This window comes from Streptopelia decaocto (genome assembly GCF_964273445.1).
Source record: "Streptopelia decaocto genome assembly, chromosome: 15".
Lineage (NCBI taxonomy): Eukaryota > Metazoa > Chordata > Aves > Columbiformes > Columbidae > Streptopelia > Streptopelia decaocto.
The window spans coordinates 14510622-14525067 of NC_138670.1; positions in this window are offsets into that span (position 1 = coordinate 14510622).

The window sequence follows — 14446 nt, forward strand, 5'->3', positions numbered from 1 at the left end:
CCCACTCACCCCTCCAGTGCTCCCAGTATACCCCCACTAACATCTCCAATGCTCCCAGTAATGCTCCCACTAACCCCTCCACTGCTCCATGTAACCCCCACTAACCCCTCCTGTGTTCCCTGTACTGCTCCCACTAACATCTCCAGTGCTTCCAGTAACCCTCCAGTGCCCCAAGTAAGCCCCTCTAACCCCTCCAGTGCTCCCAATAACCACTCCAGTTCTCCCAGGAAACGTCCCACTGACCCCTCCAGTGCTCCCAGTAATGCTCCCACTCACCCCTCCAGTGCCCTCAGTAACCCCCACTAACCCCTCCAATGCTCCCTGCAACCTCCACTAACCCCTCCAGTGCTCCCAGTAATGCTCCCACTAACCCCTTCAGTGCTCCCAGTAACCCTCCAGTGCTCCCAGTAACCCCCACTAACCCCTCCAGTGCTCCCAGTAACCCCTCCAGAAGTCCCAGTAATGCTCCCACTACCCCTGCAGTGGTCCCAGTAACCACCACTAACCCCTCCAGTGCTCCCAGTAATGCTCCCACTAACCTGTCCAGTGCTCCAAGTAAATCCCACTAACCCCTGCAGTGCTCCCAGTAATGCTCCCACTGACCCCTCCAGTGCTCCCAGTAACCCTCCCACTGACCCCTCCAGTGATCCCAGTAACCCTCACACTAGCCTCCGCAGTGCTCCCAGTAACTCCTCCAGTGCTCCAAGTAATATTCCCACTCACCCCTCTAGTGCCCCCAGTAATCCCCACTAACGCCTCCTGTGCTCCCACTAATGCTCCCACTTAACCCCTCCAGTGCTCCAAGTAACCCGCACTAACCCCTACACTTCTCCCAGTAATGCTCCCAGTAACCCCTCCAGTGCACCTAGTAACCCTCCAGTGCTCCCAGTAACCCCCACTTACCCCTACAGTGCTCACAGTAACACTCACTAACCCCTCCAGTGGTCCCAGTAACCCCTCCAGTGCTCCTAGTAATGCTCCCACTAACCCCTCCAGTGCACCAGTAACCTTTGTGCTCCCAGTAACCCCCACTAACTCCTCCAGTGCTCCCAGTTACCCCCACTAACCCCTCCAGTGCACCCAGTAACGCTCCTTCTTACCCCTCCAGTGCTCCCAGAAACCCCTCCAGTGCTTCCAGTAATGCTCCCACTCACCCCTCCATTACCACCAGTAGCCCCCACTAACCCCTCCAGTGCTCCCAGTAATGCTCCCACTAACCCCTTCAGTGCTCCTATTAACCCCCATTAACCCCTCCAGTGCTCCCAGTAATGCTCCCACTAACCCCTCCATTGCTCTCAGTAACCCCTCCAGTACTCACAGTAATGCTCCCAGTAACCCCTCCAGTGCTCCCAGTAACCCTTCAGTGCTCCCAGTAACCCCAACTAACCCCTCCTGTGCTCCCAGTAACCCCACCAGTACTCCCAGTAATGATCCCACTAACCCCTCCAGTGCTCCTAGTAACCCTCCAGTGCTCCCATGAAGCCCCACTAACCCCTCCAGTGCTCCCAGTAACCCTCTAGTGCTTCCAGTAAGCCACACTAACCCCTCCAGGACCCCCGTAACCCTCACACTGACCCCTTCAGTGCTCCCAGCAACCACTCCAGTACTCCCAGTAACCACCACTAACCGCGCAAGTGCTCCTAGTAACCCTCCCATTAACACCTCCAGTGCTCCCAGAAAACATTCCACTAACCGTTCTAGTGCTCCCAGTAACCCAATACTGACCCCTCCTGTACTCCCAGCAATGCTCCCACTAACCCCTCCAGTGCTCCCAGTAATGGTCCCACTAACCCCTCCAGTGCTCGCTGTTACCCCCACTAACCCCTCCAGTGGTCCCAGTAACCCCCACTAACCCCTCCAGTACTCCCAGCAACCCCTCCAGTGCTCACAATAATACTCCCACTAACACCTCTAGTGCTTCCAGTAACCCTTCCAGTGCTCCCATTAATGCTCCCACTCTCCCCACCAGTACCCCCAGTAGCCCCCACTAACCCCTCCTGTGCTCCCAGTAATGCTCCCAATAACCCCTCCTGTGCTCCCAGTAACTCCCACTAAATCCTCCAGTCCTCCAAGTAATGCTCCCACTCCCGCCTCCAGTACCCCCAGTAACCCCCCGCACTAACCCCTCCAGTGCTCCCAGTGACCCTCCAGTGATCCCAGTAATGTTCCCACTCACCCCTCCAGTGCCCCCAGTAACCCCCACTAACCCCTCCAGTGCTCCCAGTAATGCTCACACTATCCCCTCCAGTGCTCCCAGTAACCCTCCAGTGCTCACAGTAAGCCCCACTAACGCCTCCAGGACTCCCAGTAACCCTCAAACTAACCCCTCCAGTGATCCCAGTAATGGTCCCACTAACCCCTCCAGTGCTCCCAGTAATGCTCCCACTAACCCCTCTAGTGCTCCCATTAACCCCTCCAGTGCTCCCAGTGACCCTCCAGTGCTTCCAGTAATGTTCCCACTCACCCCTCCAGTGCCGCCAGTAACCCCTACTAACCCCTCCAGTGCTCCGAGTAATGCTCTCACTAACACCTCCAGTGCTCCTAGTAGTCCTCCAGTGCTCCCATGAAGCCTCACTAACCCCTCCAGTGCTCCCAGTAACCCTCCAGAGCTCCCAGTAACCGTCCCACTGACCCCTCCAGTGCTCCCAGCAACCACTCCAGTGCTCCCAGTAACCCCCACTAACCACTCAAGTGGTCCCAGTAACCCTCCCAATAACACCTCCAGTGCTCCCAGTAACCCTCCCAATGACCCCTCCAGTACTCTCAGTAATGCTCCCACTAACACCTCCAGTGCTCTCAGTAATGGTCCCACTAACCCCTCCAGTGCTCGCTGTTACCCCCACTAAGCACTCCAGTGCTCGCAGTAACCCTCCCAGTAACTCCTCCAGTCCTCCCAGTAATCCCCCCAGTGCTCCCATTAACCCCAACTAACCAATCCAGTGCTCCCAGTAATGCTCTCACTCACCCCTCCAGTGCTCCCATTAACCCCAACTAACCCCTCCAGTGCTCCCAGTAATGCTCCCACTAACACCTCCAGTGCTCCCAGTAACCTTCCAGTGCTCCAAGTAAGCCCCTCTAAACCCGCCAGAATTCCCAGTAACCGTCACACTAACCCCTCCAATGCTCCCAGTAACCACTCCAGTGCTCCCAGTAACCGCCCCACTGACCCCTCCAGTGCTCCCAGTAATGCTCCCACTAACCCCTCCAGTGCACCCAGTAAACCCCACTAACCCCTCCAGTGCACCTAGTAAGCCTCCAGTGCTCCCAGTAACCCCCACTAACCCCTCCACTGCTCCATGTAACCCCCACTACCCCCGCCAGTGCTCCCAGTAACCCTCCCAGTAACTCTTCCAGTGCTCCCAGTAAGCCTGACTAACGCCTCCAGTGCTCCAAGTAACCCCTGCAGTGCTCTCAGTAATGCTCCCACTAACCCCTCTAGTGCTCCCATTAACCCTTCCAGTGCTCCCAGTAATTCTCCCACTCACCCCTCCAGTACCCCCAGTAGACGCCACTAACCCCTCCAGTTCTCCCAGTAACCATCACACTAGCCCCTCCAGTGCTCCCAGTAATGTTCCCACTCACCCCTCCATTGCCCCCAGTAACCCCTACTAACCCCTCCAGTTCTCCCAGTAATGCTCCCACTAACACCTCCAGTGCTCCCAGTAACCCTCCATTGCTCCCATGAAGCCCCACTAACCCCTCCAGTACTCCAAGTAATGCTCCCACTAACCCCTCCAGGACTCCCAGTAACCCTCAAACTAACCCCTCCAGTGCTCCTAGTTACCACTCCAGTACTCCCAGTAACCGTCCCACTGACCCCTCCAGTGCTCCCAGCAACCGCTCCATTGCTCCCAGTAACCCCCACTAACCCCTCCAGAGCTCCCAGTAATGCTCCCACTAACCCCTCCAGTGCTCGCTGTTACCCCCACTAACCCCTCCAGTGCTCCCAGTAATGCTCCCACTAACCCCTCCAGTGCTTTAATTAACCCCCACTAACCCCTCCAGTGCTCCCAGTAATGCTCCCACTAACCCCTCCAGTGCTCCCAGTAGCCCCTCCTGTGCTCCCAGTAATGCTCCCAGCAACCGCTCCATTGCTCCCAGTAACCCCCACTAACCCCTCCAGTGCTCCCAGTAACCCTGCAGTGCTCCCAGTAAGCCCCACCTACCCCTCCAGTTGTCCCAGTAATGCTCCCACTAACCCCTCCAGTACACCCAGTAACCTTCCAGTGTTCCCAGTAACTCCCATTAACCCCTACAGTACTCCCAGTAATGCTCCCACTCACCTCTCCAGTACACCCAGTAACCTTCCAGTGTTCCCAGTAACTCCCATTAACCCCTACAGTACTCCCAGTAACGCTCCCACTCACCCCTCCAGTGCTCCCAGTAACCCTTCGAGTGCTCCCAGTAATGCTCCCACTCACCCCTCCATTACTCCCAGTATCCCCCACTATACTCCTCCAGTGTTCCCAGTAATGCTCCCGCTAACCCCTCCAGTGCTCCAGTAACCCCCACTATACCCCTCCAGTTGTCCCAGTAACCTCTCCAGTGCTCCCAGTAATCCTCCCACTAACCCCTCCAGTGCTCTCAGTAACCCCTCTAGTACTCCCAGTAATGCTCACACTAACCCCTCCAGTGCTCCCAGTAACCCCCATTAACCCCTCCAGTGCTCCAAGTAATGCTCCCAGTAAACCCTCCAGTGCACCCAGCAACCTTCCAGTGCTCCCATTAACCCCCACTAACACCTCCAGCGGTCTCAGTAACACCCACCTACCCCTCCAGTGCCCCCAGTAACCCCCACTAACCCCTCCAGTGCTCCCAGTAATGCTCCCACTAACCCCTCCAGTGCTCCCAGTAATGCTCCCACTAACCCCTCCAGTGCTCCCAGTAACCCCTCCAGTGCTCCCAGTAAACCGTCCTACTGACCCCTCCAGTGCTCCCATTAACCCCTCCAGTGCTCCCAGTCACTCCCAACTAAGCTTTCCAGTGCTCCCAGCAGCCCTCATTCTTCCCAGTAATCCTCCGTGAACTCCCAGTTAACCCCCAGTGCTCCCACTACCTGTCCTTGTTCTCCCAGCAGGCCCCCACAGTGGTCTCAGTAACCATGTTTTGTTCCCATTAACCCCCCACTAATCCTCCTACTGTTTTCAGTAATCCTCCCAGTAAACCTCCCAGTGCTCTCAGTAAACCTCCTAGTGCTCCCAGCAGCCCCCCAGTGCTCCCAGTGAGCCCCAGCAACCCTCTCATTGCTCCCAGTAATCACCCGCTAGCCCTCCCAGTGATCCCATTACCAACCTAGTGCTTTCATGTGTGCCCTCAGCAACCCCCACTGTTCCCAGTAACCCCTCCCAGTGGTCCCAGTAATCCCCCACTAAGCCCTCCAGTGCTCACAGCAACCCCCATTATTCCCAGTAATCCTGCAAGGACTCCCAGTAAACCCCCAGCGTTCCAAGTAGCCCTCCCAGTACTCCCAGTAACCACCTAGTACTCCCAGTAACACTCAGGCATCCCCACATGCTCCCAGTAACCCTCCCAGTATTCCCAGTACTCCCCCACTAATCTTTCTAGTGTACGTAGTAACCCCCACTATCCTCTCCAGTGATCCCAGCAACCCCCATTGTTCCCAGTAAACCTCCAAGAAGTCCCAGTAAACCCCCAGTGCTCCCAGTAGCCCTCTCAGTGCTCCCAATACTCCCCACAAATGTCCATCCTGGGGCCCTGGGCAGCATCCTCTGGGCACTGTGGGGCAGGGGCAGGGTCGGTTGTACACAAGTGGGTCAGCTCTCCACTCGGGTGGGGAGAGCTGCTGGGTGAAGCTGCCGGCCTGGCTCGCACAAGCCAGACAAGACCTTTTCTGGTTATCAGCATCCATGCATCCAGTCTTTCCTGACACTGAATCCTAGAATCACAAAGTAGTTTGAGTTGGAAGTGACATTCACAGCCCGTCTGGTCCAACTCCCCTCGGTGATCAGGGACATCTTCAGCAGCTCAGGTTGCTCAGAGCCCCGTCCAGCCTGGCCTGGGATGTCTCCGGGATGGTTCATCCACCCCCTCTCTGGGAAGCCTGTCTCAGTGTTTTACCACCCTCAGTGTAAAAAATCTCTTCCTCATTTCATTCCTTGACTCTCCCCTCTTCTAGTTTAAACCATCACCCTTTGTCCTGTCGCAACAGGGCCTGCTCAAAAGTCTGTCCCCATTGTTCTTATTGGTACTTTTTCAGTCCAGAAAGGCTGCAATAAGGCTGCAATAGGGTTTGGTGCTGAGTCCATGAACCTCAGACCCTGAGGGGAAGCTGGAGACCTTCTCAGGAAGTCAAACTCAGATGCAAACTCCTAAGTTTTCTGTAATATTAATGGGTCCCACTGAGGGACACAACTGAAGAACTGACCCCAGAGTTTGGTTAGAGCAGAAAACTGGAGGCAGTGATGACAGGTCAGGAAAAGCAAAGTAAAGGTCTCTCTGATGCTCAGTAAACCTGGATGTGTTTCATTAACCAAAAGACTAAGTCCTGATCCCCAGCCCTGGGAAGGCAGATCCTGTCTCTCCCACATTGCTCAGGGCCCTTCCTGGGCCAGTGTGATGTGGGGCTGTGCAAGGCCAAGGGCAGGACTATGGTCCCACACCTCCCAGGTTCCTGGCTGGGGACAAGGAAGGTTTTGGATCTCATTGACAACATCTTCCTGACACGGGTGACTGAGGAGTCAGTGGGTGAGGTGCCCTGTGGGACTTCACACTTACAAACCAGAAAGAGTTGGTCAGGATGGAACAGTCAGGGATGGGAAAGTGGAGCTGAGGCTCCTGGAGATGAGAACAAGGCCAAGAGCAGGATTTCAGGAGAGCAGGATTTGGCCTGCTGAGGGACCTGCTTGGGTCCTGTGGGATATGACCTTGCTGTCTGCAGTGCTTTTCTCTCCCATCTCCTCCCTCCTCTCTCCCACCTGCTGTTGTGCAGCGTTTTTTACCCTTTCTCAAATACAATATCCCAGAGGTGCTGCCAGCATCACTGAGTGGCTCAGAGTGGGTCCATCTTGGAGCAGCTGAAATCGGCTCTGTCTGACATCAGTCAAACTCCTGTTGTCTTCTCAGAGAGGTGACAACTGTAGCACAGCCACAATTACACCCAGTTCCAAGACTTTGCCATGTAAACCAAGTACAGGGTGACAACGTGTTGGGTGTTACAAACTACTTGATCATGGAGATGGAAGAGATATTTTGTCAGTAATCTGAGGAAGTCACCAGCCAATGAGCAGGTTCCTATGGGGAACTGTAACTGCTCTGACATTCACTGGCCAGGCAAAGCTGCAGGTGCCAACAGTCCAGAGGATCCTGGGCCAACATCTTAACATTTCTGCCTGATGGGCCAACAAGGGTGATGTTCACCTGAATCTGGAACTGGGAAACAAGGAAACCCTGGTGAGGGATGTGAACACCAGTGTCCACCTTGGCTGTCATGAGCAGGACACAGAGGGGTCCCAGACACCAGAGGGAAGGGAGGAAGGCCAGCAGCGGAGCACAGGCTGGTGGGCTCCAGAGGAGAAGACTTTGACATACTGGGGGATGGCGGCCAATAAAGGTTGTGACATGGAATTAGGTCTGAAGGGTGAAGGAGGTGAGGAAATCTGATCAGCCTTACAGGACAGGCTGCTCCAAGCACAAGAATGATCTCTCCAAGTACCCATGAACAGAAGCATTTATGTCGTAAGGCTGCTCCTCCGCACTGTTGGAGCTGCAGGGCACAAAGGCAGCACACAGAAGGTGGAATCAGGGGAAGCTACAAAGGAGGAATTTAGAAACCTTGGCCATGGGTGTAGAGATGATGCAATCTCCCCTGGACTTGATACCTGCAGAGGAGGCAGCAAAATAGCTGGCACAGTTTCCTTACAGTAAAAGAATAGATAGGGTGAATGTGGGCCTGCTGCTGAACTTCAGAAGAGTAGAATCAGACGGGACTGAGGTTCTTCATGGCTTCTTTGCCTCCATCTTCACCAGCAAGGTCTCCGGGGACCAGACTCGAAAGCTTTAGGAAAATGATGCACAGAGCCTTGGCTTGTAAGAGCATTTTAGATGTTAGTGACCCCTCTGCTGCCATGATCCTGAACTGCAGCTACTGAGAGAATGAACAAACCTCTAATGAAGTGAAAGGCGGAACCAAACCCCAAGTTCTGAGGATGTTTGGCACCCCACAAAGTGCCATCACTGACACAGCTGTGCAGGAAACAACCAGTGCAGGTCCCTGTCCCTGGAGGCTGGTGAAGGAAAGACTTGGAGAAGCTGGTTCCAGGTGGTGGGGGCCATGTGGAGGTGGTTCTGATGCCATGTCAGCCCTTGATGCTTGTTCATCACCAGAATGGCTGAACCCTGACCCCTGGGACCTGGTAGATTTTGCTCCAATGTTTTTCAAGGCTTTTCCTGTGGTCAGTGTGAGTGTTTTGTGTTTTGGGGGTGGTGTTTATGTCGAGTGCTTTTGCTTTATCTACAAGGCTCTGGATTTCTGTGGAGTTGGAAATGCCTGTGAGCTCCTCACAACTCATCCAGCTTCTTTCATTCACCTGGCAATGGTCACCAGTCACCTCAATGTCCCAGTCCCACACTTGCTTCAATCCCCTATTTGGATCCATACCCATCACTCCAGGAGGTTCATGGATCCACCAGGGTCATGGATGATTCCTGAGGACCATCCAAGTGTGGGCAGTGTAAGAGAGGAGCAGAGCAGGGTCAGCTCATGGGCCATGACTGAGCACAGCCACCCCAGCAGCAGCTGTTCCCCATCTCCCAGGCACAGCCATGCCCACAGCATGCAAATGGCACTGCCATACATGATTAGCCCAAGAGAGGCCTTTCTTCCTTCCATATTCCCAGGAAAATCTTCCTTCTGTTCCTCCTCCACCTGCAGACATCAACTGCTTTCCATTTCTGGGCTCAGACATGGCTGGAAGGGTTCACTGAAGCCATCACCATCTCATTGCTTCTCCCTGACATGCCCTGACCCTCTCCCACACCTACAATGGCCAATCACGGCTGCTCAGGCCTCCCGCTCTTCAGAAGAGGCCTCGAGCTTCTTGGTTCTTCCTGGTGCTTATTATAAACTTCCTCACTCTCTCCAGAGTACATGGTTACATTTCTTGTCCATAACAGCCCCTTCATGACCATGTCTCACTAAATGGTTGTCTTTGTATGATCATTTGTGCAGAAAGGGCAGTCACAGGACAGCACCCAATATGTCAAAACTGATGCCGAGTGAAATGCCATAAAGCCCTGATGAGTTCCCCCTGTGTCTGTGTCTCTCCTGGAAGGAGTCTGTCCCGAGAAGGGGATCCAGCATCTGCCACTCTGTGCAGAGGCACATGAGCAGTGTCCATCACCTGGGGACACAAAGGGTGACGTTTGCCAGACCACCCTTCATCTGAACCACTTAGATGTGTGCTTGTGGATGGGGTATGGAGCCTTATAGTGCAAATGCCTATTTAATTGTCATTGCCAGAGGGGCTACCAGAGATGCAGAGTACTATTTTACCAATATGTAAATATAAGCATATACGACTGACATTCCTAGACATATTACACAAACACTTGAAAGATTATTGATGCCTTTTAACATGATTATCCTCAGAAGCCCCATCAGCTTTGCATCTCAGGAAATGGGATCCAGAGTCCAAGGGCAGGATGGTTTGGGCTCTGTGCTGGGATCTGGAAACTGAAACGTGCTCCCATCTCCCAGCCCCCTGCCCTCCTCAGTGAGGGTGTGAGACATTCTGCCAGCGAGGGCTGAACTCACAGCCACGACCAGTATCTTCTGTCCAACTGCAGCCAATGGTGTCCTGCCAGCTCAGGATTGGAGCTTCCATTGCGGGAGGTGTTTAAAAGATGTGGAGATGTGGCACTTTGGGACATGGTTTAGTGATCGACTTGGCAGTGTTTGATTCACCGTTGGACTCCATGTTCTTAAGGGTCTTTTTCAGCCTCAATGATTCCATGATTCTCTGATTCTATGACTTGGATTGAAACCATTTCAGTTCTATCACCTCCAGCTTCCCTCGGAGGCTGCTGTTGTGTGGCACAACTGTCCTGGCTCTCCAGGCAGGTTGGGCACTGGGTTGGTGCCTGCATTGGCAGTTTTCCCCTTCCTGGGGTAAAAGGCTGTTGAGCAGAGACAGTTGTAGAGATTTGGGTCACAGGGGTTTGCAGCAATCCTGTCAAACTCTGAGCAGGCTGAGCTTTGGAGCCCAGGAAAAATGGAGATGGGCTGAAGGATGTTTGTGAACAGTGGTGCTGTCATTAGTGAGAGTAACAGAATACTCCGTACTCTTGGTTATGTTGATGAACTAAAGCTCTTTAATTTCTCTCCCAGCAGTCATTCTCACTTCTCAAAATACATATTCCATCTCAGTAGTTGGCCTCTTGTATGAAGCCCTTGGAACAGTGCTTTCTCTCACTTCCACCTTTTTTATTATTGAAAGAATACACCTCTTGGTCAGAATTCCTCCCAAATCACCCCTCTTCCATCCATTTTCTCCTTTCTTTTTCTGGTGTGAAGGGCAGGTGCCACAGGGAAGTTGTTTCCTTGTTAGCCAATGAAAGCCAAGGAACACATCCCAGGTTAGTGAAAAGGCACAAAGGAAGCCAGAATCTTTATGTGGTGTGCACTGACAATACATTGTTCCCTACATTTCTAATCTCTGAAGTCCCAACTGCGCAGCAGAGATTGGAGTTATAAGTCCCCTTCATCTGCCCTGTTTGGCACCATGTAAAATGGAACTAGCCCAGTCAAATGGCTGGTTTTGATTCTCTTCACAGCCAGAAGCACCACATGGGTCAGGAGATGAACCAGGATACTCAGCGAGGACTAGAACTTCTTGGTTCTTAAATTCAGGTGTTCCCTGGAATCTCAGCAGACAAGTCGTGCCAATTGCTCGCTGCAAGGAGCTGGTCAAGAGCCTCGTCTCCATTTCTATAATATGGATTTGTGTCTGGCTGATGTGCAGACTCTGTACATGGATGCTGACATCTCTTGAACAACCTGCTCTGAAAGGGTTAACAACATGGGCTGTTCTTTCTGGAAGGGCATTAAGACAGCAAACAAGAAGATCTTGGCTCAGGGCAAAAGATGGAAATGGATGGAAAAGTTGTGGTCAGGACTGTTTGGGGTACTTGTTAAGCAGCTCTGCACCTCATGTGAATTATTCCTGTGGTCAGGGAGAACCTGAGAGCTCTCCCTAATTTGAAAATCACAGAATCACAGAATCGACTGGGTTGGAAAAGACCTCAGAGATCATCCAGTCCAACCCTTGGTCCAACTCCAGTCCATTGACTAGATCATGGCACTAAGTGCCATGTCCAATCTCAGTTTAAAAACCTCCAGGGATGGTGAGTCCAGCACCTCCCTGGGCAGCCATTCCAATGCCTGACCACTCTCTCTGGAAAGATGCCTAAATTTCCCCTGGCAGAGTTGAAGCCCATGGCCCCTTGTCCTATTGCTGACTGCCTGGGAGAAGAGACCAATCCCCACCTGGCTAGAACTGCCCTTCAGGTAGTTCTAGAGAGTGCTGAGCTCAGCTCTAAGCCTCCTCTTCTCCAGACTAAACAAGCCCAGCTCCCTCAGCCTCTCCCCATAGGTCTTGCGTTCAAGTCCCTTCCCCAGTCTTCTTGCTCTTCTCTGGACCCGCTCCAGCACTTCAATCTCTTTCCTGACCTGAGGGCCCAGAACTGAACACAATACTCCAGGTGTGGCCTCCCCAATGCAGAGCACAGGGGAAGGATCACTGCCCTTGTCCTGCTGACCACGCTGTTTTTGATACAGAGTCTCCCCAGTCTCCATGAGCTTTCCAAGATGGTGGAGAGTGGCCTCACTGTGACATGGTCCTGCTGTCCCAGCTCCTGGGATGCTGCCCCTGCTGTCCCATAGACTGGAAAGGATTGTGTTAGTTCCAATGACCCCTGACTTGATCCCCATCCACTGCTGGTTGTTCTCCAGATTCTTGTCTCATGTCAGAGAGGCCTGGGATACATTTCTGGTGAAGACAGAGGACAAGAGGACATGGAAATTCTCACCTCTTTCTCTTATTAAATTCATCAGTGGCCACACGGTATCTTTGTTTCTCCCTCAACTGTTCCTGCAGTAGTAGCAGCTCATTATGGGGCCTTTGAATTGCCTTCCAGGTCTGGACTGAGTTCTGATCTGCACTGTTGCTGTGCTTGGCGGCTGCTGTCCTTGAGACCAGATGAACTCACTCCTGCCACCCTGCCTGGCAGTTCATTCCATCCGTGTCACAGCTCTGTCTGCAGCACTGACAGCTCCAGCTCCCCAGTCAGGTCCCTGGCTGAGGACATGGCCTCACATCTGGGCTGAGCCACCCCAGCTGTGGCACCAGCCCAGCTCTGACCTGCACAAGAAACCTGGTACCAAGTGTCCAAGAGCCCATGTGTGCAAAGGCTTTGAATCAGAGCACAGACATGACATGGCCAGAGATTAATGAATGTCTCTCTAGACCTAGGAGTATAAAACCAGGATAAAATGCCTGAACTCATTCAACTGAAGATATTCCTCTGCCCAGCTTAGAGAATTTATATCCTTTGCTGTAACCTTCCTGGTGTCCTGTCTAATGATGGGACAAGAAAAGATGTTTCTCATGCCAAAATGATTTTCTAATATGAAAAAAAGGAAAGAACTGTCTCTTTAGAGGTGAGAGAAGAAACATCACTGGTCATTTCAGACTGTTACATGGGCCATGCTCCTGGGGATCCAAGAAGAACACAAGGGAGCCCAGAGGGGACAGAGAAAGGGACATCATGGGCTGCTCCTGTGCTGCTGAGCTGGGCTGGGCTCCTGGACACAGGGAGCTCATGGCAGCGGCAGCGCTGCAGAGAGACAGCTCTGCCCAGGAGCAGCTCCTCTGCACACGCAGCAGGGCTGAGGGCTCTGCCTGCAGCTCCGAGGGCACAGGAGCCAGGCACAGAGACGGGAAAGGCAATGTAGGGGGTTGGTTGCTGAGGGCTCATTGAGAAACAAATCTTCACAGTTCTAACATGGTAAGTCACTGGCTGTAAGACAATGCAGCTGCATTTCCTGGAGGGATCTCCTAAAGACGATACGTCCCACAATTTACAGGATCTGTCAGGTCTCTCTCACAGTATTTCTCATGTATAGGACAAGAACTTGGTCCAGACCAGCGCTTCCCTGCTGCACTGTCAGAGGGACAGGGCATGATGGCAGCTTCTGCTGAGTGTGATTGCAGGGGGAGCACCCAGGGGTGCCCAGGGCTGTCCTGCAGAGCAGGGTCCCTGCACCCCAGGGCTGTGCCGGGCAGGGACTCTGCCGCCTGCCAGGGTCAGCGCTCAGCCTGCCCGGGAGATCCCATGGCAGCAGCTGTGGGGGGAAGGAGCGACCCCCGGCAGGGCAGGCAGGGAGCTTGTGGGGTTGAAGGGGGCTGTGTGGGTCAGGGCTGCTCAGAGATCCAGATCCCCCCACAAACATGGCAGAGGGTCCTTCTGAACAACGACATCAATACAGGAACAGCTGCAAGGAAAGGAGTCTGTGCTTTCAGTTTTCCACTCTGGGTTGTCTGGGTGTGCAGTGGGAGATGGGGATTTATTTCTCTCTTTGGAGAAGACACTGAGACCCCAGTTCTCGTTAGGACGTGTCTGAGCTGCTCCTGAGCCCCTGCACACACAGAGCTGCCCCTGGGCAGTGCCAGGAGGTGTGAGCAGGACAGAGCTGAGCACACAGCGGGTGGGACGGGGTCTGTGACACTGACAGGGAGCAGACCAGGGACAGACACACAGCTGCAGGCAGCACAGACATGGGCAGGGAGAGGGAGATGGACCAGAAATGCTGGGGAGGGGATTCAGGACACAGTGCAGACACATTTCCCAGTGCAACCCCTGGTCTCCTCTCCTCCCCAGCAGACCCTCTGCCCCAAAGCCATGGGGTCCAGGTCACGAGTCTCCACCTCAGCAGCTGGACCTCCAGGTGAAGGGTTCCTGGAATGGAGTACACAAATAAGGTGCTAAAAGTACTTGCTCCACAATGTCATTTTGTGAGTGGCAGCAGCACAGCCGGGTCAGGAGAAGGTTCCACAGCATGCCCGTCTGCCTTTCTGTCCCTGCTTTATTTTCTGGTTGCATTGCAGTGTTCTTCCCTGTTTCTCCACCTGTCCCTGGTGCTCTTGCTCTCTGGGGTTGGGGTGGGAGTGTGGGTCAGTTTTTGTTCTGACACCAACACAGGGGGTCTTGACCCAGAGGTGTGTTCATGGAAACCAGATGCCCAAGCTGCATTGTAAGCTGTGATGAACTGTTTTTTTCAGTTGGTAGAAACAGAATGAGTGGAAACATCCCTCCATCAGGGAAGGGGTTTTCCATGAGAAACAGCATGTTTATTTTCTTCATAGAAGTGTCCCCTGATGTGTCACTGTCTTTTCCTCCTTGCACAGGTCCTCATGCCCACAGGCAGCCA